Source organism: Haplochromis burtoni, unplaced genomic scaffold, assembly GCF_018398535.1.
Source record: "Haplochromis burtoni strain Fernald_Lab_line unplaced genomic scaffold, NCSU_Asbu1 Contig_45, whole genome shotgun sequence".
Taxonomy (NCBI): Eukaryota; Metazoa; Chordata; class Actinopteri; order Cichliformes; family Cichlidae; genus Haplochromis; species Haplochromis burtoni.
The window spans coordinates 2,097,558-2,121,206 of record NW_024582406.1 but is presented as its reverse complement, the minus strand read 5'-3'; the positions used below and the strand labels follow the sequence as shown (position 1 = coordinate 2,121,206).

At 41.9% G+C, this 23,649-nt stretch overlaps 1 long non-coding RNA gene across 1 annotated transcript; it reads right to left on the bottom strand.

Annotated features, from left to right (window-relative positions):
• Positions 1-6,235: 6,235 nt before the first annotated feature.
• On the bottom strand, positions 6,236-19,836 carry LOC121814419. The gene is made up of 4 exons (XR_006054333.1): positions 19,659-19,836; positions 18,243-18,309; positions 17,712-17,800; positions 6,236-8,009 (listed from the first exon to the last, which is right to left on the bottom strand). It is a non-coding gene; the product is annotated as an uncharacterized LOC121814419 (long non-coding RNA).
• Positions 19,837-23,649: the final 3,813 nt, after the last annotated feature.

Here is a 23,649-nt window from a genome sequence, read left to right as displayed (position 1 = left end):
GAGTTCACAGTGTATCAGTTCTTTCTCTGTGTAATAGTAAAGCTTATATTTTTAAGAACCTTCAAAGTCTGGTGCACAGAGGCCAAACGTTTTAGCCTCTGTGCACCACCCCAGTGGATTTGAAATCAACAGTCATGATGTGAAGCCTTCCAACTTTAACTCTTTTACAAAAGTGTTGCATTAACTGTTGAGGAATTACAGCCATTTTCATACATGACCCTCAAAAGTTAATGAACAATTGACTGACAAGAAGTGTTGTGGCCAGGTTGAGGCCTAAAGTTAATAAATGATCTGGAGCTGATCTCAAGTGTTTAACTTGCATCTATTATCGTTTCACTGAAACTCTCAGTATGACATCCAAGGAGATACTGACGCAAGTGAGGGAAGTTATCAACAGACTGAAAACAAAATACTTAATAAACCTCCGTAATTTTAGGAGTGACAACATCCCACAATGATTTCCGTGGTTAAGAAAAAAAACTTTGCAGCAAGGTCTGAATGGAAATACAGAAGCTTTACAACAAGGTGAAAACCACTTGTTACACTCAAGAACAGGAAGTGCAGATCTAAAGGAGCCTGCATGTTTCTGAAAAATAATAGGTAGACGGATGAAACCCAGATGAACTAGTACCAGAGTGAAGCGGGCTAGTGTTTATTGATGGTGTGACTGCTGAACAAAGCAGCAGGATAAACTAGGGCAAAAGTCAACTAGACTTAAGGTGTCACTGATTCAAAAGATTTTAATCTTAAAAGTATTTTTTTAAAAACAAACATTGTTTTTAACAACAAAACAACAAAAGTTGAGCCTCTTTTCTATCATCAGTTTCACAATAATTTTATAACGATGATGTGAGGCTGAATGGATGTTTCAGATATGGTTTCATTGGGTACTCTGTGGTACACTGGAGCAGTTAAGTGCCTGAAAAGGAATGTGTTTACATAGTGGGACAGTAAGAAGTCATAAAATGATTACAAAACTCTACTACAGAAAACTGAGTGGTTGTAAACATGACTGAGATAAGTGTGCTGCTCCTAAAGGGGGACGGACATACAGAAACAGGAGTGATAAACGAAGCCGCACTCACCTCATCTAAATGTTGACTGGATGCTGTGAAAGCTTTTATGACGCACACCACGATTAATCTTTTTTTACTGGTAATGCGTGATGAGTATTACAGTTCTAAGGAAGTGCGCAGAGCTAAATGCCAAAAACATGTTTGTGTATTATCAAGACAAAAAGACAAGAGGAAAAAAAAGTCTTTCCTTGAGCTTACTGCACATTTCAAAACCACACTGGTGGAGATAAAATCTTGCGTTGTTCTGTTGTGTTTTTGTGTTTTATCACACACTGAATGCCGTATTTTGTTTTGTTTTCATTTTAGCTATGAAATCTGCATTCACATCAATATTGTGGTGTAGGTTGAATTGCACTGGGGAAGGTATTACACAATACTAGGAATGCCTGTAGTTATAGTTGAGTAACATACAGCTGCATGTGTGTTACTGTGGGTTTGGGCAGGGTGAGCGTGGAATGTTTGTTTTGATTTTATAAGGCTCAGTCAGGGGGGACCCAGGACAGTGCTGTGTGTATAGCTGTGTCCGTGTATGTGCGTGGGTGTGGGTGGGTGTAAGAGAGGGGAGGGTTCGTTCGTGGCAAATTACCCTAAACTTTCCTCTGTTCTTGTTTTCAATTCCCCATCCAGGGCTAAAAATTAGGTCAGCGGTCACATGTTGTGTGTGCAAGCCAAAAAAGCAACAAGAGACGGAAAAAAAGAAAGGAAAAGAAAAGCAGAGACATTCTTAACCTTCTTAACAGATACCTCTTTGGCAGTCTGTAGCTCAGCTTTAAATTTATCCACTAGCTTCAGATTTTTTGAGGTCAAAGCTTCACGGGCCAAAACAAAGACGGGTTTTCTCTCCCTAGAGCTCAACGGAAATGTGAGTTGACCGTGTGCTATACTTACTGTTGACTTTGGAGGGGATCCAGGCTCGGTGACCTTGTGGAAAGTCACAGTCACAGGTGCCGGAGTGCATGCGCGCGGCCTAAATGCCTGACACGAGCGTCTGCTGATAGGAGTGGCAGGAACGAGGAAACAATGAGCCAAACATTAAGTGTCACAGAGATAAAGGATCCTGCTTGGCAATCTCACAATAAAGTCAGTGTTTATGTTCGGCTCATGTTGTGGTTCAAATTGGAGCGCGCTGACTTGACTGCTAAGTTGTGATGGGTGTGAGCAGTTTCCTGAAAAAAGCATGCAGGAATGAAAACATATAACACTGCATCAACTGCCCACGTACGCATACAGACGACAAACATTCGGTGGCATCTGTAATATAATTTTAGTCAGTCTGACAGAAGACAATGAGATTAATCTTTAAATAAATATTAACATAATTATACTTAATTAAATAACTATATTTAATGGCCAGTGTCTGATCTGAAAGCTTTCATGGAAGAAAAAGAAAACTGGAGACTGTTTTGTGGAGAGATTAGATCATCTTCAGCGTCACCGAGTACAAAAGTATTATCTGTTTAAACATTCAGTCACATTTGTTAGTACTGCCACCTCAGACAAAACATTACTAAAGGGACATTGTGAAACCTTTGCTTACAACATAGGTGCTTTGATTTGAAACCGCAGCCATGTGTTTTAAACCTATCAAAAACATTATGAACGCCAATGTTTGGTACAGTTCAAATGAGAACCTCGGTGATCATTTATAGCTTTATTTAGGATTTAATAGCTATTTAAAATCAGGCAACACAAGCCCGCTAAAATTAAATAAATAAATAAAACTGGGTTGACTCCTATTGAATGGTTAACTGCATAAATGTGCATATACAGTATAAACTATCTGTATTTGGCATCTTGTCTCTAACACTGTCACTCCCCAAAGGAAACGCTTGCATGTCAGGAAGTTGGAAGCTACCAGCAAAAAACTGGCAGAGTTAAAAGTCACTTTTGAAACGGACGATTTATTATAGCTGCAGAACACAGTTTAGATTTTAGATTCTAGCCCTTGAGCTCATCGCTCCCCACAGGTATGCTATGAGATATAAAGCTGTGGAGTGATACGTCAACACAGGGTCTCCTTTGACCCTACGGGTGAAGAGGTTGAAACAACAGGGGGTGATGCAAGCAGACACAGCAGTGGGAAATTTTGCAGCTTAAATGGAGCGCCAAACTGGGTGGGTGTGTTTGCTTTATGACATAAGGAGAGCGAGGCATGTTATGTGTATTATGCAATGTTCAACGCAGCTCGAGTTGCCTGCCTGAACTAGCCTGCAGGCTTCTAAAAATCTATTTTTTTTTAGGTCACATTTATTAATGCCAGCCAAAGGGTGTAACATGCAGAGTGATCACACAATCCCAAGAGTTCCCTCACTGGCCTCTAAACTTATTAACAAGTTCACCGATGGAGCCAGCGTGATAACTATTGAAATCCCTTATAGTCTTCTAGTGTTCATTCATCTTTATGTGTGTGTCCATGTTAACTAATTTCTTGTTGTTGTTCCGCTCCACTATCCAATCAGAAACAAGCTGTCCGCTTTCACTAGATAAAATAGTTATTTTACCTTTTGTCACACTCAAGAAACGAAAATAGAGTTAACATACAACAGTCTGCACAGCTGCAATCAACCCCAGAGTCGTACTGAGGTGGAAACTGAGTTCTGGCACTAATATAGGATGAATAGGAGCGTCACAATATGCCACTTTAGTCAAAAGCTTCAGGCGTGCTATATTTGAAAGCCTCTTTATCATTACTGTCTGAAAACAGGCCAGGAAACGGGCCATTATTATTATCTTCAAATGTAAATCTCATTGAAACACATTACGAGCTAAAAGGCTTTTACAAGCTTCCATCTGGTCTAATGTTATGTCTTTTGATGCCTGATAGCAAACAGTCTGAAGCAAAAATAGATATTAGTCAGTGAGTCCTTTGTGGGTACACAGCACACGAGCCAGCTCGCTGGAAGCAGACGGGCAAAATGTAGGTCAGCTCCACCCTCTTTCTTCAACACGGCCCCACCTTGTTTTTTACCCTTCGACGAAATAAGATTTCAAGCAGTGGAGCCTCACATGAACCCCGGGCAAAGCAACGGAAAATGTGGGGTAAAAGTGAAATAGTGGGTGGATGGGGTGGGGGCTGTTAATCCAGAGCAAAGAGAGACTCCAGCAAACAAGGGCATGCTAAAAATTCAGATTTGGCACTCCGAAAATGGTTTCCCCTCCTCCTCCTCCTTTTTTTTTCCCTCCTGGAAATATCTGCCTAGCTCCAAGAACTCTGACCATATACAGCAGCCTGTGGGATCAAAAATCAACAGACTAAACTGCAGTCACGTGTCTCAGCTGGCTTTGATTCAGCCCCACGAGCTGACTGCAGGAATGTCATGTCTGTGCAGTGACCCCTGTTAGAAGTGACCGCTATCTATCAGCAGGTTAAATTCATTTTCCACAGTGTTACTGCATGGCCGTCAGTGTGCGTGTTTGGACCACAAACAAAGCCACCTTTTAAGGAAGAAACAAAGGTGGTATTTGATCTCTGAGCTCGAAAAACAAAACAGACAGAAAAAGAGATGAAGGAGTAATTTATATTGTCTCCTGAGGCGGAAATGTGAGTACGGAGTTGGGGGTCATGTAGCAGCTGACTGCATGGCTGTGGATGGGTGACTACAGCCTTCCGTTATGAGTCTGCTGGTTGGGGCAGTGTGTCACATGCTGGGCAAAGCACACTTTCTCTCCTTCACACCACTGACAGATGCAGTGCTGTGGTCGTTAGAGGGTGGATGACTGAGAAGTGGATTTTACATACCGAGGGGAGCTAAATCACAGGTTATGCATCACCAACTGAGCAGTTATGAAAATATTAAGTGGGAGGGAAATGTTTCTGAGGTAATGCTGATGAGTCAACTTCTTTAAGGTGGTGGCATGCTTTGAAACCTTATGTGAAACTGACTAGATCTGAAGACTTCCTATATTCTTTCTTATATCCATACATCACAGAGACACGATAATAACGGGGCTGCACACTGCCCCAAGTCAACATGAAACGTGAGTAAAAAGAAAATGAATCATATAAAGAGAGCAGTGACACAAGGGCGGCAAACAGCAGCGGGGGGGTCGGCATGACTGCGGTTTGCAGATATGGTACTGAAGATAAACCTCAGAGAAGGGTTTCCATGTGAGATAACTAAAATTTGATCTGAAAGCAGAAAGGCAAAACAGCATTCTGGGGCCTCGTACACAAGTCGGAGCAAAAAAGCAACTTCTGTTTTAGACTGACGGCACGGAAACGAGCTCTGCTCCACCGAGGCCTTTGAATGGAAAACAAGAGATCAGAAATACAAACAGACGCTAGAAAGCAAAGGGTTGTTTACGCGGCGTGTGACTGGTGGGACAGCGAAACAGGTCAGCCGATGAAGCATTACGTGTTTTTTTTCTACAGGGTATAATTAAATTCCCACGCACAGACACGCTGACGTCCATCCAGAGACTCAAACCCAAGTTTTGCTCACGTTGTCCGCTTTCTTCTTGCATTGTTGACACACATCCACTCTCGCCGCTCCAGAGGGGGTTGCGATGCAACTGATGCTTCTTTATACGTGCAAAAACACCAAATCTATTTCCTTATCCAGTTCCAAATGGGAAAAATCTTTGGTCTAAAGCAGAAAATGTTGAATACAGACTACCTTGCTGGAAAGGTTGGGTTGTGTCCATCTGTAATTCAATGAAAAGTTTCTTTTTGCTCTTATACTGTTTCAATACTGTGTATACTCACAGACCTGGGTGGGTGCAACTTCTTTTAGGACTTCACAAGAGAAAAAAAAATATTTGTTTAAAATCAGAAAAGGCAGAAATCCAAATTCACTACAGACTGTAGTACTATTCCACAAGCTACATGGTACTGGGGCAAGAATAACTAGATTTACAGCCTACAGCTAGCAGCTCTGTAAGGCTGGATCAGACCTGCTCTATGGAGAATTTGTGCTTACGTCCACTAAAATTGGTAGATTTCAACCAATTTTAGTTGATTAGGGAGGAAGCAACAGGTCTTTCTGCCTTGAGGGCATCATCTTTCCAAGTATGGTTAAATCCAAGCAAAAATCAAAAAGGTGGATGCTATAAAATCCCTCATGGTGCTCTAAGAGCCACAGACAGGTATTTTACAACAAACATCACCCTAAAAAGATCTAATAATTGATTTAGAACAACTGGAAAACTGTAAGAAGAAAGTTTATGCCTTGTGAACATCAGATTGTTGGGCTGGAGCTTTTCCACGTGCTTTATTTTACAGTATTGTGTGATTGAATGATATATCACTCAGAAATCATCACGTCTTTTCCAGTATAAACTCTTGTGTTAGTATTTGCTCAAATACAGGACTTTGAATGCAATCCAGTATTATTATTATTACGTGTCCCAAATTACAGACCCTGATTGATTTTGATAGTAAGGACCAGTGATAATTCCTGGCCTTTATCTTTAATAGTTTTTGAGATACTTCTAATCAAACATTGCTGCAGATTTTTTTCAAAATGTGTCTTGAACACTATTTGATATATGAAGCTAAATTTTCACAGCAACCATTCTATATGTTCAAACTTTATACCATTAACTTTTTATGTAAATTAGGCTAATGACAAATGATTACATTATAGAAAAATCCCTCTTTTTTAGATGTGCTCAATTGCTGATGATCAGTTTACCAGATGCATCTGATTATCAGCATCTGGCTACAGCTGTGATGCAGAACTGTGTGACTGTATCAGCCTGTACCTGATTTTTTTAGCTCACAATCAGAGATGTTTTGCTACAGAGTGAAGCAGGAGTGTAATGGAGATTTCCAGATCTGTTCCCTTTATAGTGACATCCATATGAACATAAACATGCAATAGCTGCAGGTGCAGAGAGACTGTCCTTTTCACTGACATCTCATCCCTCCCCACAGTAGTGATGGCCTCATAAACAAAGAAATTAACCATGACTGTGGATTCCTCTTAGGCCTCCGTGTGGATCTGGTTTATTGTGCCAGCCAGTCACTCACGCTCAGACAAGGGCAGGCCTTGTATCTCAGTCCATGTCTCTGTAGGTCACCATCATTTTCGATTACATCGCACCCCCGCCCCACGCCTCCACGGCTTTGAGGAGCAGCAATCTGTGAAGATGGATGAGGTGCCCGCTGAGGAAACTCACAGAAGGAAATTAAAGGGGATTTAATTGGAATAATGACTTCAGTTCATTAATAACACTTCTAAGTGCAGTCAGTTTACCCACTAGAGCTGTAACTGCAGTCATCAGGGCCAACGGCAGAGCAGGGCGAAGAAAATCATCTTCTGTTTAGTGTTCCCTCAACATGTTTCGACTTCAAGGCTAACCCCATCCAAGACCAATGAACAAGTTACGGCCTGTCCTAAAAGAATAGTCCATATTATCCAATCACATCAATCCACTGTATCAGTTACAGAAGCTACTTTCATCACCTCAGCAGGTAGTTGTGTATCCAGCTGGGATCTATATCAATCCCTTATATAAATAAAACATATTATGTTTCTCAAGTTAAACATAGTTTTAAAAAAATAAGTACAAGCCAAAGAAATTATACTTCAACCAGAAACATTTGATCTTCTTTGGAATAGTGTCTATTAATAAAGGTTTTCAAAAAGTTGATTCTGTTCATCTGGACGTAACGTTTTCAGTGGGAGAAACGTTTCATTGCTCATCCAGGTGACTTCTCCGGGGGATTTCCTTACCTGGATGATTGAGCATGCATCAAAACATTAATAAAGGTTATATGTTTAGATAAATGACATATTAGAAGCGTGAGGTTGGTTTTAAACACTGCAAAGCTTCCTGATTGTCTAATCCTTATGTGGAGTTCCACTTCTCAGCTATTTCAACACAGAATAAATCAATCCACAGCAAGAAAAATCATCCACACATAAACTCACGAACTCGGGACTCCCGGGACTCCCCTAGGAGCAGACCCAAACACAAGTCTCCACGAGTCTGCCAAAAAAAAAAAAAAGAAAGAAAATGTAAAAATCAATGATTTTGCATCAGAGTTTTGCACAGCAAAGACAGCTTTTAATGAAAAGAGTCTCATACAGCTGTGAATCATGGTGGTTGAAACATGATGGTTTCAATGACTGTGTGGTTTGCAAACAATAACTGAACTATGACTTCTTTATATCAAAGAATGATTGAAGATAGTGCTAAAAAACTGCAACGGACAGAGGGCAACGATCTGAAACATAGAAGCAAACGCAGGAAGAAATGGCAAAGGGAAGAACTTAAAGATTTTGAGAAAAAAATACACATTTTATCCAACTAAAGTGCTGTGGGAGGATCTGAAACTGATCATATTTGGGGTGAAATAAAAACACTTTAACATCTTGTAACCAAACCAATAAAGCAATAAAGTAGCCTCATATGGAAACCTAATGCCGTGTGCATTTGCATCTGTTCTTTTCTAAGTGGTTATTGTTCACTCAGTAATCTGAAAAACCTTGGAGAGATATCTTCTATTATCTCTAACATAGAGACAGCAGGTCTGTATGATTTCACAGCAGGAGTCTGGCCAAATATCACCACTCAGGTTCCATTTAGATGAAATTCATGTCGTGTGTGGCATTTGAAACACAGAGAAGAGCAGTTTTTAGATAAAAGGAAACAATCATTGATATAAATTCACATGGACTAGCTCACACAGGCCTGATACAACCTCCTCCTCATGGCCTCATTACAGAATAGCCAGCTTATCAACTTGCATAATGGAAATAATAGCAATAAGAGATTAGCTGATTTGATTAACGAACTGAGATAAACAAACTGCAGCTAACTTCAAACAGGGGAGCCGTGAAAATGAGTGCACATTAAACCCATATTGCTTTGTCCACTTCTGACATTACTTATGAGCTGTGGGTGACATAAAATTAAACTTTAATAATAAGTATAGACAACAAATGACAGCTATGTTACTGCCATTTATTAGGGTGTTTGTTCTGTATTGGGTTTTATAGCACTTTAGCTCCAAGGCATGGCTGATATCTGGGCAATGAGCAAATGTCATATATTTATCATGTTTGTAACAACTCTATGACCTCGGTGCATGGATACAAAATAATAAAGTGATGCAATAAAACCCCTAGAAGGCAGTTTGATGGAAGCGTTGAGTGGGTCAGTGATGTATCATTACAACACTATTTACACTCGGCATTAAAAAGCAATTTCATATAGAGATCCTGTCTGGATAAGTACAGACGTACACTCACTGGCCACTTTATTAATTACCCCTTGTCAGAACTGGGTTGGAAGTGCGTTTGCCTTCTCAACTTCCTTCATTCTTTACAGCATAAATTCAACAAGGTGCTGAAAACATTCCTCAGAGATTTTGGTCTGTGTTGTCATGACAGCATCACACAGTACCTGCAGATTTGTTAGCTGTATCCAGTTCCACCGCATCCCAAAGCTGCTCTATTGTAATGATGAGATGTGGTAACTGTGGAGGTCATTTGAGTGCAGTGAACTGGCTTTCACGTTTAAGAAACAAAGCTTAAGATGATCTGAGCTTTGTGACATGGTCAGCAACAATACTCAGGTAGGCTGTGGTATTTTAAAGGTTAATTGTATTTTGCTTTAATACTTGAACAAATCGTTTGCCTTGTGTGAATCCTGGGTGTACCTGGGGCATAAAAGGCTTGTTTTGTGAAGTTTAAAGGAGCTTGTGTACCGCAGATCTAATCATTGCAGTGACGTTGTCATGGTCCTGGGCCATGTGGGCCCAGTAGTCTTAGTTTTCATGTATGTTTGTATTTTGTTCCTTATTTAGGCCATGTTTTCTGAGTTGCCCTGTTGTATTGTTCCCTAAGTGTTTTCCCTTCATGGCTTTTACCCCCTGTGTGCCCCTCTGTGTATCTGTGAGCCCTCATCTCCCCTCCTCGTTTCATTCCATGTTTCCCCAGCCCACTATGCCCGTGCTCTCTCTCTCCTCCTGCTTGCACCTGTGTACTTCCTGTTTTACTTTGACAGTCTCCCGTCAGTGTTGTTTACTCCTGCCATGTCTTGTTATGTTTATCCGTGTCAGCTGTGTTCCCATGTGTGGCCACTTCCCCTGATCATCCCTCTTGTGTATTTAGTCTCTGTGTTTCATGTAGTCTGTGTCGCGTCGTCTGTGTTACCACCTCCTGTGTTCTGTACCTCCAGCCATAGTCTTTCCTTAGTTTTGTCCAGTTTAGGTTTTCTGTTGTGTACTACACGTATGCTGCCCTCATTCTGTTTTTGTTCTTTTCATCAGCCATAATAAAAGGCTCGTTTTGTTGGAATCCACTCCTGCATCCTCGTTTGTGTTCGCACCTGGGTCCACCACACACCTTTCCGCACGGTCTGCCTCCGCAGACCTTGACAGACGTTAGTCGATGCAAAGCTTGAGCTAGTTGATAATAATCATTTGTACAGTTAAAGCCCCAGAAAGTATTTGCAAAGATTAGCCGCACTATGAGGTGACACACTTGGTATGTGTTATGTTTTTGAACTTGGGAAGGAAATGAGAGCATATCTGATTCCCTTCTGCTCCTGATCCTCTACGTTATATCCTAAAAACGATGCAGTTTTGTCCTTTTTCCTTTTTTTTCTGTTTTGATTACTAAAAACTAGAAAAGTGCAAAACAAAGGAAGCTTCTTTTTAAATCCAGGATTTAGTGTGCTTTACAGCGCTGTATCTAAAGGTTCATATTAAACACTTTTGTCACCTATATTTCTTTCAGTGTTTTCTTCTACCAAACTTGGCGTAGCCATAGGATGCTAATCTTCTGTTCCACCACATCCCAAAGGTGCTCTAATGGATTGAGATCTGGTGACTGTGGAGACCAGTACAGTACAGTACAGAGACCTGATTGTCATGTTGAAGAAACCAGTTTGTGATAATCTGAGTTTTGCAACATGGTCTGTTATCCTACTGGAAACAGCCATCAGAAGATGTGTACACACTGTTGGCATGGTCAGCAACAATACTCGGGTAGCCTGTGATGTTTAAATGATGCTTATTTGGTACAAAGGGGCCGAAAGTGTGGCAGATAAGTAACCCCACACCATTACACCACCAGCAGCCTGAACTGTTGATACAAGGCAGGATTGATCCATTCTTTCATGCTGTTTATGCCAAATTGTGACCTTACCATCCAAATGTTTCAGCAGAAACCATGATTCATCAGACCACCGGTGTTTGCTTTGTTTTAACGAGTGGTTATTTAAGTTACTGTTTCCTTCCTTCTATTTTCTCTTTTTCTACTCCCTATAAACTCTAGAGATGGTTGTGTGAGAAAATCCTTGTGCTTCTGAAATACTCATCTGGCACCAGCAACCGTGCCAGGCTGAAAGTCACTTAAATCCCCTTTCTTCCCTGATCCTCAGTTTGAACTTTACCAAATATATGCACTCAAATGTTTGAGCTGCTGCCCTGTGACTGGCTCATTAAATATTTGCATTAACAAGCAGCAACAGGTGTACCTAATAACGTGGCCAATGTGTGTGTAAATGCAAGTAGTAAACCCACACAGTGTGGTCAGAGAACAATGTGGTAAGACAGGCCACATCTGGAGTAGCTCCCCGGAGGGTAACTCGTGCTGACACTGGAGATCGGCTGACTGTGGTCAGAGTCTGAACCTGTCCTCAGAACATCTGCTGAATGTGACCGGGCCAACCATGACACACCACATTGTGAAACTGCTTGTCAAAAGCACCGCATTTGTTAGCACTCACTGGTACATTCATTAAACATTTTATTCTGTCTCGTCCTTGCGTTCATATTCTCGAAGACGGGACTGTGCAAGAGACCGACACGCATACATATAATGCCACATGACCTAATCAAAATCCTTCTTAATGATTACTTTTCTTTTACCTTTAGCTTGTCTTGAACTGGGGGAGAGTCAGACACTATGTATAAAATTATGTATAAAATGATTTATTATATGTCAAATCTGCCCTAACCGCCATTCACAGCACAGTAACCTGCCCGTGCTATGCCAGCCAAAGCAATACATGCAGAGCACGTGCCCCTCCCTCTAGGTCAAACTGTTCCTTTAAGTAGTTCATACAGTTAGCGGCATGCAGCCAAGTGCACAACAGCACGTACACATTCGCACCCGGCGCATGAGTCTAACTGGCACAAGTGAGACTGGCCTCGCCGTGCTCTCTGATGCAATCTTTGTTTCCAAACAAAAGACTTCAACTTTCTGTTTCACTTTAATGCTGCTGCTAACGAGTTGCAGTCTGATGACTTGATTAAAGCAAGAAACTCTTGACCTTGCTGCAGTGAAGGAGACCTGGTGGATCTGTAGTGCTGTGGGGGCCATGGTGTTTGAAGTTAACCCTGTAAGCCTGAACCTTTCAAAAAATAGCCAGAAAATTCTGATTTTTTGGCACCGAGATGTTTATTAACCCTTATAACAAATTCCACAAAAAATGTCCTATATCATGTTGTGTATGAGATATTTTTATCATATATTTATCATATATTTTTTGTATCACATTTGATACATTGGGTGTTTTTGGCAACTTTTTGTTAACAACAATGATCATTTAAGACAAAAAAATGAGTTTTCTCCATAATATTTTGAAATTATGGCAAGTATTGATCATGTTGATGTGATAGGGGTCTCAGAAACTCATGTTCCAAATATGATACCGAGGGAATAACAGGATAATGATAAGTCCATTATCCTCATTTTAGTGCAGGAACACATTGGTAGCATTTAAGTATTTTAGTGTTTTATGAAAACCCTATATCATGGCTTTCAACTAACACCTGCATAGTCACAGCAACATTTTAGTCCTGCTCCCTGAGTTTAGTTCATTCTGAAGAAGTGAATCACTGCACGAACTCACCCACCCATCCACCCACATATACACGTACACACAACTGCAAGGAAAAAGCACACAAACACACACAAGCATATGTACATACACCTAGACTTTATTAATGATCAAATCAAAGTCTTATCTCCCTGCTCACAGCAGAAGTACCAGTGTGAACAGTGCAAACACCCACAGACATATATTATGGTCCTCTATAGCTTCTGGGAAAAGAAAGACCAAATGCGTGCGCGCTTGCTTTGGTGCCACGTGAGTTCCTGGTTAAGTAGGTCAGTCAGTAAGTCAGGAGTGGCAGGGAAGGAGTTCACAAACACGAGCTAACTCCATTACCTCACATAGTGGATTAGTGTCAACAGGCCCATCCATCTGTCTACAGCCATCTTGGCTCAAGTGACCATGAGAAGAGCAGCAGTGGTTTGTGTACCTGTCCCCCGGTTCGGCCAAGTTAAGCCTCACAGATAACCTGTAAGCTGTGCACGCAAACATCCACATGAGGGAACGTGCAGTCAGCAGTGCACCGAGTCAGGCTGGTGAAGTTACACCTGTGGCAATCGATGCTGAGTTAGAGCAAACAGGCGGCTGACACAAAGCAACACATCCTGTTTGCTGTGTAGTGTGTCAAAGTATGAACCGGGAGAAAACAACAAAAAGAAGGTGGAGAAGGTGGGGGTGGGGGGGAGGGTGGCTTCCTGGTGCAATAACCTCATAAACAACCCTCCAGGAGTGTTTTGACTGCTGACTGAAACATATACAGGAAGTGTCCAATTGCAGCGTCTCTGGTAAAGCCAGCAAGAGGCTAAACGTTTTTTAATCTGTATGTAATGAGGAAGTTCTCTGGTTTAAAGTGTTTTATTACTTTCGTAACAAAACACAAAGTACAACTTCATGAACACAGAAAGGGTTGTCTTTTTTCTTCTCACAGAAACACAGAGCTGACATTCAATTTCTTGGTGTGCCTATTTATAAATCCATCAGATACAGTACAGCAATTACTTTTATCTCCGTCACTTCTAAAAATATTTGTCTCTTTAGCCTCTAAACATGCCCCTGCGTGTTAGCAGACACTGTCACTGTCTGCTGTGTAGAGTGTAACTGCAACTGTAAGGTTTGTGGCAATGCAAAGAGTCTGCAACATACAAGCTGTCATTCACTGTTAGTAAGACAATAAATAAGTACATGAATGAATATATGGATTGTATACACTTTAAAAGCACACCTCGTGTTCTGTTATCACAATAAACTGTGATAACAGTAAGAATTTGGTGAATTTCACTGTTTTGTTGATAAAAGACCCGTTTACCTTGTCTTTCTTTTGATCTTTCTCTTCTGCAACTGAAAGTAAACTATGACTGGCATCCTGTTAGTCACTCTCATTTTTCGGGTGAATAAGATTTTCCAGTTAAGAAGACTTTGAGCCTGCGTACTTTACATTCATAATTTGTTTTGATGGTAACAGTTTCTAGTACAATGCCTGGAGTTCGAAAACTTTAAAACAATCAAGTTCCAAAAGCATCTACAGTTTCTATTTGAAGGAATAAATCTCCGAAGGGTGCGTGTTAGTGCCAGAATACAAGCAGTCACATAACAAAAGAACCTTGTTTCTTCTGTGAGCATGTGGCTTCTGCCAGTGCTAGAGTTTGACGTGCATCAGTTGCATTATTTTTATTCACCAACTTTTCCTAGAATTGTAAGATCAAGACTTCTTGCTTAAATGTTCCCATGCGTTCCAACCTCTGAGGCCTAGAGCGGTTAGTTGGCATGCATTTGCCAATTTATCCAGCAAACCCCCAAGCAGCAGAGGAACTTCACCTTAAAGTAAAAGGTGTGCCTTACCACTAAAACAACAAGTTCTGCTTTTGAAAGTAAACAATCTCCAGATGCACTTTTTATAGTTTCACTACAGCTCAGCAAGTGGTTGGCAACTGTTTGCAGACAATTTGGCATCTTCAATGCAAGAAGAGACCCCAGAAAACTGCTCACGACCAAAGTAATCATAACGAGGTTTTCAGTGCATCACTGTATACTACGGTTGGACGATTGGACAAATTTATCGACCATCGACGACAGGCTGAGCTGTTCACCGATCGTTTTTACAAGAGGGATTTATTTATTTTCCAATGAGTAAGTTTGCTTATAATGTTCGTCGAAGCTAAGAGAAGCAGTCAACGAAAAAAACAATGGGGCTATTTTAATGGTACCCTCTTCCAGCTGCGAGCAAATGCACCCTCCTTAGAGTGCGTGATTCATTTACTCAAACTCATAACAGGTGGTGGACACGTAAATGCTCATGCAAGTTAGTTGTGTTTGAGTCCTTTGCTGGCACTATACGTCTGCACAAGCGGCACACCCCTTTGGTTAAATAATCAGGTTTATCTCTTTCATCTGGTTTAAAGCCAAAGAAATCCCAATTTGGCGACTTTGTATTTTTTTTTGCAACTAGTTCCTTCATGTTTGGACTTCTTCTGTGTTCTAAATGTGCAAATCAGTCCATGCACGATTAGATTGCTCCACCATCAACAAGTCACCTGCGTAATTATATTGCCTAAAGAAACCTTTTTACTAAAAATTATCGTTTCACGTTAATTGAGAGTGAAGAAACATTTTTGGAGCTTTTGCTTTAATGGTGTAGTCGCTTTGAATGGCAGGTGGATAAAGATATAGGTGACTGTAGCCACCTGCTGTGTTTCACCTCTGCTATCATGAATCAATGAAATCCCTCCACTCTCTTTGTGCTGTTGGTGCACTCCTGAGCAATTTTAATGAAGTTATGCAACAAATGATATTGTCTGTGCTATTCAACCGTGTTACATCTGTATCTGTACCTTCCAGTCCAAATAAGGTCAGTTCTGAATCCGAAAACTAAGACGGAAAAGCAAAATGCTAAAATAGTGAGCGATGGCACGCTTTTATATATACACTGATAAATCCATGACCACCATAAAGCCAGTAACAAAAACATATGCATGCCTTACAGTTGCATTTTTTCACATTATAAACTCTGATCATGCCACTTTGATGTCTTGACAATAAAATCACTTCAATTGCTGTTACATAATTTTAAGTATTTGGGGCTGAACTGAGCTTGTGTTTACCACATGTTTGGTATAAACTGCTGAAGCACTGTTGCCTGCTTCTAAAGACATTCATGCAGCATTGCATTTAGTAGCACTGCCTCTCGCCGACTGCCAAGAAAAGGTTAGGAGAACGCTTGAGGCCTCGCTGGAAGTAAAAGCAACAGCTGTGATTACAGAAGCAGATGGAATAGAAAGCGAGCGCAGTAGCGAAAAAAAACACACAAAAAGTGAGATCCCTGAGGCAGATACGCTGAAGGGGAAAGGAGGAAGTAAAGCAGGCAGAAGTGAGCTGTAAGTGCACACAGTGACAGCAAAGGAGTCAGTTTACAGTAAGGGCCTCCCTGCTCCTCCCAGCCACTCAATCCTTCCTCCTCTAATCCAAACACCTGGGGGGAGGGGGAGGGCAAACAGCAGGCCCCATGTGAGTGGTTGCTCACATGCAGCCAGGACTCAACGTGTTACAGTAACACCTTTACTGGGGCCATGGCAGGCAGTTATGTAAAGCACACACACACACACCCCACACACACACATACATATATATAAACCGAGGGCATGGGAAAAGCTAGTTAGGTTAGCAGGTGGACGTGGCAGCAAATAGGACAGAGGGGATTGAAAACCATCAGCTGTTGTTTGTGTTTGCTGTCCTGCTGTTTACAGTACAATAAGCACACAAGCTGGCCACCAAAAAAACACAATGTGCCAGCAGTTTAGATTCTGGCAGGTTTTACTGGAAGTGTAATGACCAGACTGGATGAAAAATCAAAGTCTCCTCTTTGTAGTCCAGATCTACGTGATCCCAGGTATAGCTGACATGTCTGGCGCTGCGGTGCGCAGGGAGATGGCCTAACAGGGTTAAACACACACTCGTTGACACAGAGGCAGCGTCTCCATAAGGCTTCTACTTGTGGGAAAGTTCAGCTGAAATCCCCCTCAGAGAGTGTGGGTCGAGGATTTGGGCTCCACTTGTGAAGAGGTGATGACAATTAACATTTCAGCTCAAACACTTGGCTGCAGAGTGACCTTCTGCCTGAGCGCTGAGCAAATAGGGTAAATCCTAGAATAGCAGTGATAGAGCCTGAGAACTGTTTAGCATTTGGATGTATACACAGAACCCTTTTTTCATGAGTGTGTATTTTTTACACCAGCAAAATAGCTTCCAAAGTATTGTATGTGAGCAGGGTGGAAGCCGCCCCCACCTAAATTATATTTGACCTCCTCTTTTACTCCTCTTGCGCTTCTAAGAAGCCCCCTCCTGCTTCCGAAAAATCCACTGGGATTCGTGGCAAAGCTTTTTCTCTGCTCTGAGGTAACTCCTGCACTGACAAATCTTTATTAATAGCAGCAAGTGCCTGAGCCGTTAATATTCAGCCCGAGCAGGACTCTGCCATGAGTTGCAACAAAACGTGGAGAATAAAAAAAGCTCCAGCCACAAAACAGACTTCCTATTCCCGTTAAACTAACACACGTAAAGCTTGTTGTTGATCAGGAGAAACTAGGTTATCAGCGTGCGCTTAAATCAGGGAGTGGGAATGGGAGAATGGCTGCCATTGTCTGTGAAGCAACAGGCAGAGCTGAGGGAAATGGTGGGTTCTTCAGAAGAAGGAAAAAAAACCCGGCTCGAAGAGAGAGTGGGAGTGGAGTGGAGAAGGGTGGGGGGGACAGGACAGCACGTGAAGGCAGGGAGTGTGTTGTCTGAGAGCCATGTGCTCAAGCCAGGCGTGTGAGTGACTGGAGCTGCTCGCGTCACTGCATGACTCACACTACAGAAGGCTGCTCTTCGCACATCTCCATTCACATACACACAGATGCACACGTAGACACGGATAAATCCATCAGAAGCGCGCCCGCCTAAAAATAGACGAGACAAATAAATAACTCTTAGAAATGCACTCAAACCAGAAACTTACAGTGAACACAATAGGCCTACCCTGCCACGCCAGGCCTCAGACTTAATGAAGATGCAATGATAGGAATAAGGAAGATGCATCTTAGGAGCGGCAGGTGATGGCTCAACATATACCAGAATAAATGCAGTGAGACTCTAAGGCGTTCTGTATTACTTTCAAATAATTACACCCCCTCTTTTCTCATTTAATTTCATCACTGCTGAGTCAACACAGGCATCATTTACTCTTCTGTCCTCTTTTGTGTTTCCCCGAGTCCAAGCGTCACAGTCAGTGTGATATCACACTAGTTTTTCAGGGGGTTGTTTTCTTTTGGAGATATAACCTACTTAAATGCACACGTGTCATCTGTTCACGTCAATGATAAATTTATTCATTTTACAAACCTTTGGACTTTGATAGGTCAGCTGTGCTTCAGCAGGATGTTTGCTCATGCTCAAAGCTTCCTGGAATCTGAAAGCATGTCACAAAGAAAAGAGTGTTGGAGTACCTCAGCGGTGTTATTGAGTCTGACTGAAAACAAGGTCAGATGACATTTATTTAAAATCAGTTCCACCGCTGCCACTTCTGAACTTGAATGAAGAAACAAACATGCAGCTTCAAAGCCATGTGGGGTTTATGTGCGCACAGCCAGAGCTGTGTGCTTGAGATGAGGTTACTCACACATTGGAAGCTGAAGATCTTGACACATATTGTGTAAATGTCAGTCAGTGGAAACCAAAATCACACAAAAAGCTAGAAAAAAAGGGTTCAGGGTGGTGGTATAATTTCTTGACCCATCCATCCATCCATCCATCCATTCTCTTCCGCTTATCCTTATCAGGATCCCAGCTGCCATAGGACTAGAGGCAGGAGTGTACCTCCCACCAGTTTACAATCACCAGTGGACATAATCCAACTAACTGCATGTCTTCGTGGGAAAAAGCCAGAGTACCCAGAGAGAAAACCCACACACATGTAGGGAGAACATGCAAACTCCACATAAAACAGGTCCAATGATTTGACTTGAACCCAGGACCGATATTTCGGATAGTTTCAGTAAACTACCTCCAGAAATTTGCCGACATTTGGAAGTTCTTATACTGACGTTACTGCTTATACTGAGGGGATGATTGTCATTCTCTCACTGACAAATTCAAAAACTGCAGTGAAAAAGTATCCAGGAATGCACAGGAGGAACCAACAGCACAGGACATCGGCACAGCCAATCACAATCATGCGTTGACCTGACATGTAGCTACATTTCTAGGGAAGTGCACATCAGGTGTAGATGTATATGGGTAGACCATAGCTAAAGCATAAATCCACCTTAAGTGTTCAACAACCAAGTTTTGGAAAGGCTTTGGAACAGTCTCCGACTCCAGCTACATTTAGCTGATTAAAAAGCGCCTAAAACATTTTTCTTACCTCAGCCAACGAGGTTATGTTTTTGTAGCATTTGCATGCATGGGTGTCATCATTCTGAAAACTGCTTGAAAAGTTTTGAATGAATACTGATAAAACACTGTAGGGGTGTAGAGTGAAGTCACGTTAGAGATCCATTCAAATTTGGCTTACATCCACCAAGATCTTCGAGACCAATCAGTTGAAAACCGCTGAAGATGGTGATTCTTGATCACTTGCAGAAGTAGAGGTAACCCACAAACATCAGGCAAGCCTGAATCTCACATATCGTCTTACTTAGTTTAAAGACAAAGACATTTTTACACCCTTCAGAGCAGCGCGAAGAGAGATGCAACAGTATCGCTCCATAGTAGCACAGCTTCATTAAAAGTTTCTCAAAAGAGAACTTTATAACTAACCCCGCTTCACAAGCTCCCAGCGTGAGACAAAGAAGCTGCACTGTGGCATCATCAGCCGTGGCGAGGAAGCGGTTAAAAATTCTGATCAGCATCCTACGTTCATTCCAGAGGTGAGAATGGAAAACCGTGAATAACTCTCGTGGGCGTCAAAACATCTGTATATGAATTTAAACGTGCAGAGTCGCCATCAAAGTAGGGCGTCATGTTTAGCCCTTTATGCATATGCATGAGCCATGTGCATGTATGCCGTAACCAATCTGCACCCTGCCAAGCGTGCCCAACAGTGCTCGGGTGCAAATTATCACACTCACTGTCACTCACATTGATACGCTGTTTGTATACACGGTGTCTGTGTGATTATTTTCTAATGCACACGTGTTAATTGCACACGAGGGTCAGTATGTGGACTATTCTCGACCCCCCCACCCCGCCTCCCACTTCCTCTGAGAATAAGGAACAAGGTTGTGTTTATCAACAGCGTGCAGGGCCCACACATGCAAACGAGGCTTTGAGCTGGCTTTGTTACAGCTTCTACAGCACACTGTGACATCCGCAGAGGTGCTAAAAACCACAATTGTAGCACGCTGACCTCAACAACCCATGCAGCATCATCGCACTTTATCTCAGCTTTTGAGCTGGAAATGCATCCCCTCTAAAGTGGGTGAGGAACCTGCCCAATGGTAGTAGTCAGCTTTTCACAGCCTCACATGTTCCCTACGAGCACAAACAAAACAGCAGTGAATTTCATAAAGATAAGGACAAGTCGTCTTTCACATGCTGCACTTCATCTTGATGCAAGAGAAGAAAAATTAGAATCACAAGCTTGGCCACCGTAAGCAAGCACTTGCTGCACTTCCCCCTTACCCACCACACAGGATGTGATATCATTACACCTTGTGCAAAGAAATGCAGAAGTTACAGAGGTCACTGGATGAAAGATCAGTTACCTGACCGCAACAGAACCTGCTAAGTTTTATTTGCTGGTTTTTTGTGTGTGTGTGTGTGTGTGTGTGTGTGTGTGTGTGTGTGTGTGTGTGTGTGTGTGTGAGTGTGTGTGTGTGTGTGTGTGTGTGTGTGTGTGTGTGTGTGTGTGTGTGTGTGTCTTACCATGACATGATTTTATCTAATGGCTTTCACTGGATAAAAAGAAGTTGCTTCTATGGAATGTATATGGAGTGAATCACAGATGTGGGTGCAAAAGTTAAAACATAAGTCCACAAGCCTGCAGATTTATAAGCAATGGCAAAAGAAATTAGTCTCATCGTTTTCTGACCATGCGGATGTTCATAACATGTATCCACAGCGGGCCAAAAACAGGATACACACCTCAGTTTAAGAGTGTGCGTGAACATGAACTGAAACCCTCTAACTTCCTCAAACACTCCATGGTCAAGAGAGGTGAAGATCATCGGTTTTATTGACAACGACTCTGTGTCTAGCCCATCCTCATAGAACGTCTCGTGTGGCCTCTGCACAGCACCGCTCCAAAGTCAGATGAGAATTGTTCTTGATCAGTCAGAGCGAAGGCCACGGATGATGCACTATTTCCGTGGCTACATGCAGCTCACGCACCCAGCTGAGCTCACTGCCGGACATCACAGGCATGCATAATACATGAGAAAGTGTCCTGTTTCTCCTCCAGAACTGCTGACCTGTGCATCAACCTCTTACACACATACACACAGCGTGAGGCAGGTCTCATCTAATGACTCCAGAACCCACATCCCTTTGCTGAGTGTGCATCTATTGCTGCCAAGTTCTTTGTTTGGGTAGATGGTCCACCATCCGGTGCTTATCCTGTGATCAGGTAAACCACCGAGCAGCTCCTGGGCTGAGCCCTTAGATATGTTTGTATTATTTATTTATATTTAATTTTTAAAAAAGAGTGTTAACCCGGCGACCCGGCCTCGGATAAAGCGGATGAAGATGGATGGATGGATGGATGGATGTAAAGTGTATAATAAACCAACTGTCCTGTAGTGAGCCAGTGCTACAGCCGAGTGGCTACTCCACGTCAGTGCAGTTTGCTCGTAAATTAACTCGCCCTTTGCTGAGCAGATAGTGCTCTGGCGCCATCTAGTGGTGAAAGCTATACCATAGTTACTGTGTAACTATTTTGGTTTTGTACGTTTACAAAAGATGTTACTGTTAGCTAGTTAACACTTTGTCTTACCATTGGTGAGCAGCTTGACTCTTCTCCACTGAAGCTGGGAAGAGATAGATACACTTTGTTGCAGCCATATTTGTGTGGGTGGGGGAAAAATCGCAGTAACTTGTTTTAACTTGTGTGTTTGAACCTTTGAAAGAAACCGGCGCGAGCAGTAACGACATTGATGTACCACGCACGAGCGCCTGCAGGGGTCAGTGACGTCAAACATTGCGGAAACCACTTCAGACTAAATAAAGTATGTAAGTATGATTAATTATCTTTTAATGCGTGGTCTATTTGCAGTTTTCTCCTCGCTCGAAGCGTTACAGGTCATACTTGCTTTTTAGATTCTGAAAATAATTTAAAAGGTAAGTCTTGGAGGAACTGATGAGTCGATCTAATAAAAAAGATGAAAATAGTGGAAAGATGCATTTTTGATTTTAGAAAGACGTCAATTAGTCCATGTCTTGTTTTAATTAGTTCTTGTTTCATTAGCAATAAATAAATAAACCTTACTGGAACACCTTTAGGTTATATTAATTTGATTTAAAGCTCACTAGCCACTTTTTCGGGTGCACCTGTCAAACTTATTGTTAACACAAATATCTAATCCGACAGCAGCTCAGAGCATTTAATTATGTAGACATGGTCACAACGGCCTGCTGAAGTTCAAACACAGCATTAAGAAAGTTACTTTGACTGTGGCATGGTTGTTGGTCCCAGATGTATTGGACAGAGTATTTCACAAACTGCTTGTCTGCTGAGACTTTCCCACACAACAACCTCTAGGGCTTGCAGAAAATCGTCCAAAAAATATGAGATATCCAGCTAGCGGCAGTTCTCTGGGTGGGGACAGAAACACCAGACTGCTTCCAGCTGATAGGAAAGTAATAGTAACTCAAATGACCAGTTTTAATCAAGGTAGCAGAAGAGCATCGCTGAATATGTAACATGTGGAACCTTGAAACAGATGGGCTGCAGCAACAGAAGACCACACTGGGTGCCACTCCTGTCAGAAACAGAAGCTTTAATTCAGGCTCATCAAAAATTGATCAACAGAAAAAGAAAGTCTGGATTTCTGCTGTGAAATTTGGCCTGAACATTAAATGTTGTATCATCAGTTCAGGCTGAACTCTTGGCACACTCAGTCCAACCTGTCAACACCACAGCTTACCATAGTTGCTGACCATGTCCATCCCTTTATGGCTGCAGTGCACCCATTTTCTGACAGCTGCTTCCAGCAGGATAACACACAGTGTCACAAAAGCTCAGATCATCTCAAACTGGTTTCTTCAACATGACAGTGAGTTGACTGTACTCAAATGGACTCCACGGTCAGCAGATCTCAATCCATTACAGCCCCTTTGGGATGTTGGGGAGTTAATAATCTCTTGCTCTCTTCCACAGCATGTCTTTTGTCTCGTCTCCCTCTCCCTGAGCCTGGCTCTCCCAGAGGTTTCTTCCTGTTGAAAGGGAGTTTTTCCTTCCCATTGTTGCTAAAGTGCTCACTCATATGGGGTTGTCTGATTGTTGGGTTTTATCTAGATTATTTTAGGAGGTTTTACCTTACAATATTAACCACTTTTGACCACTAAGGTGACTTTTGTTGTGATTTGGTGCTATGTAACTACAATTGAATGTGGTGGAACAGGAGATTTGCATCCTCTGGCTACACCACATTTGGTAGAAGAAGACACTGAGAAAAATATAACTGACAAAAATGTTTAATATGAAGCTTGAGATACAGCTCTGTATTGCATATTGAATTCTGGTTTTAAAAAGCAGAGTCCCTTGTTTTTTTAACTGTAGCTCTTAGCCATTTAAAAAAAAAAAAAAAAAAAA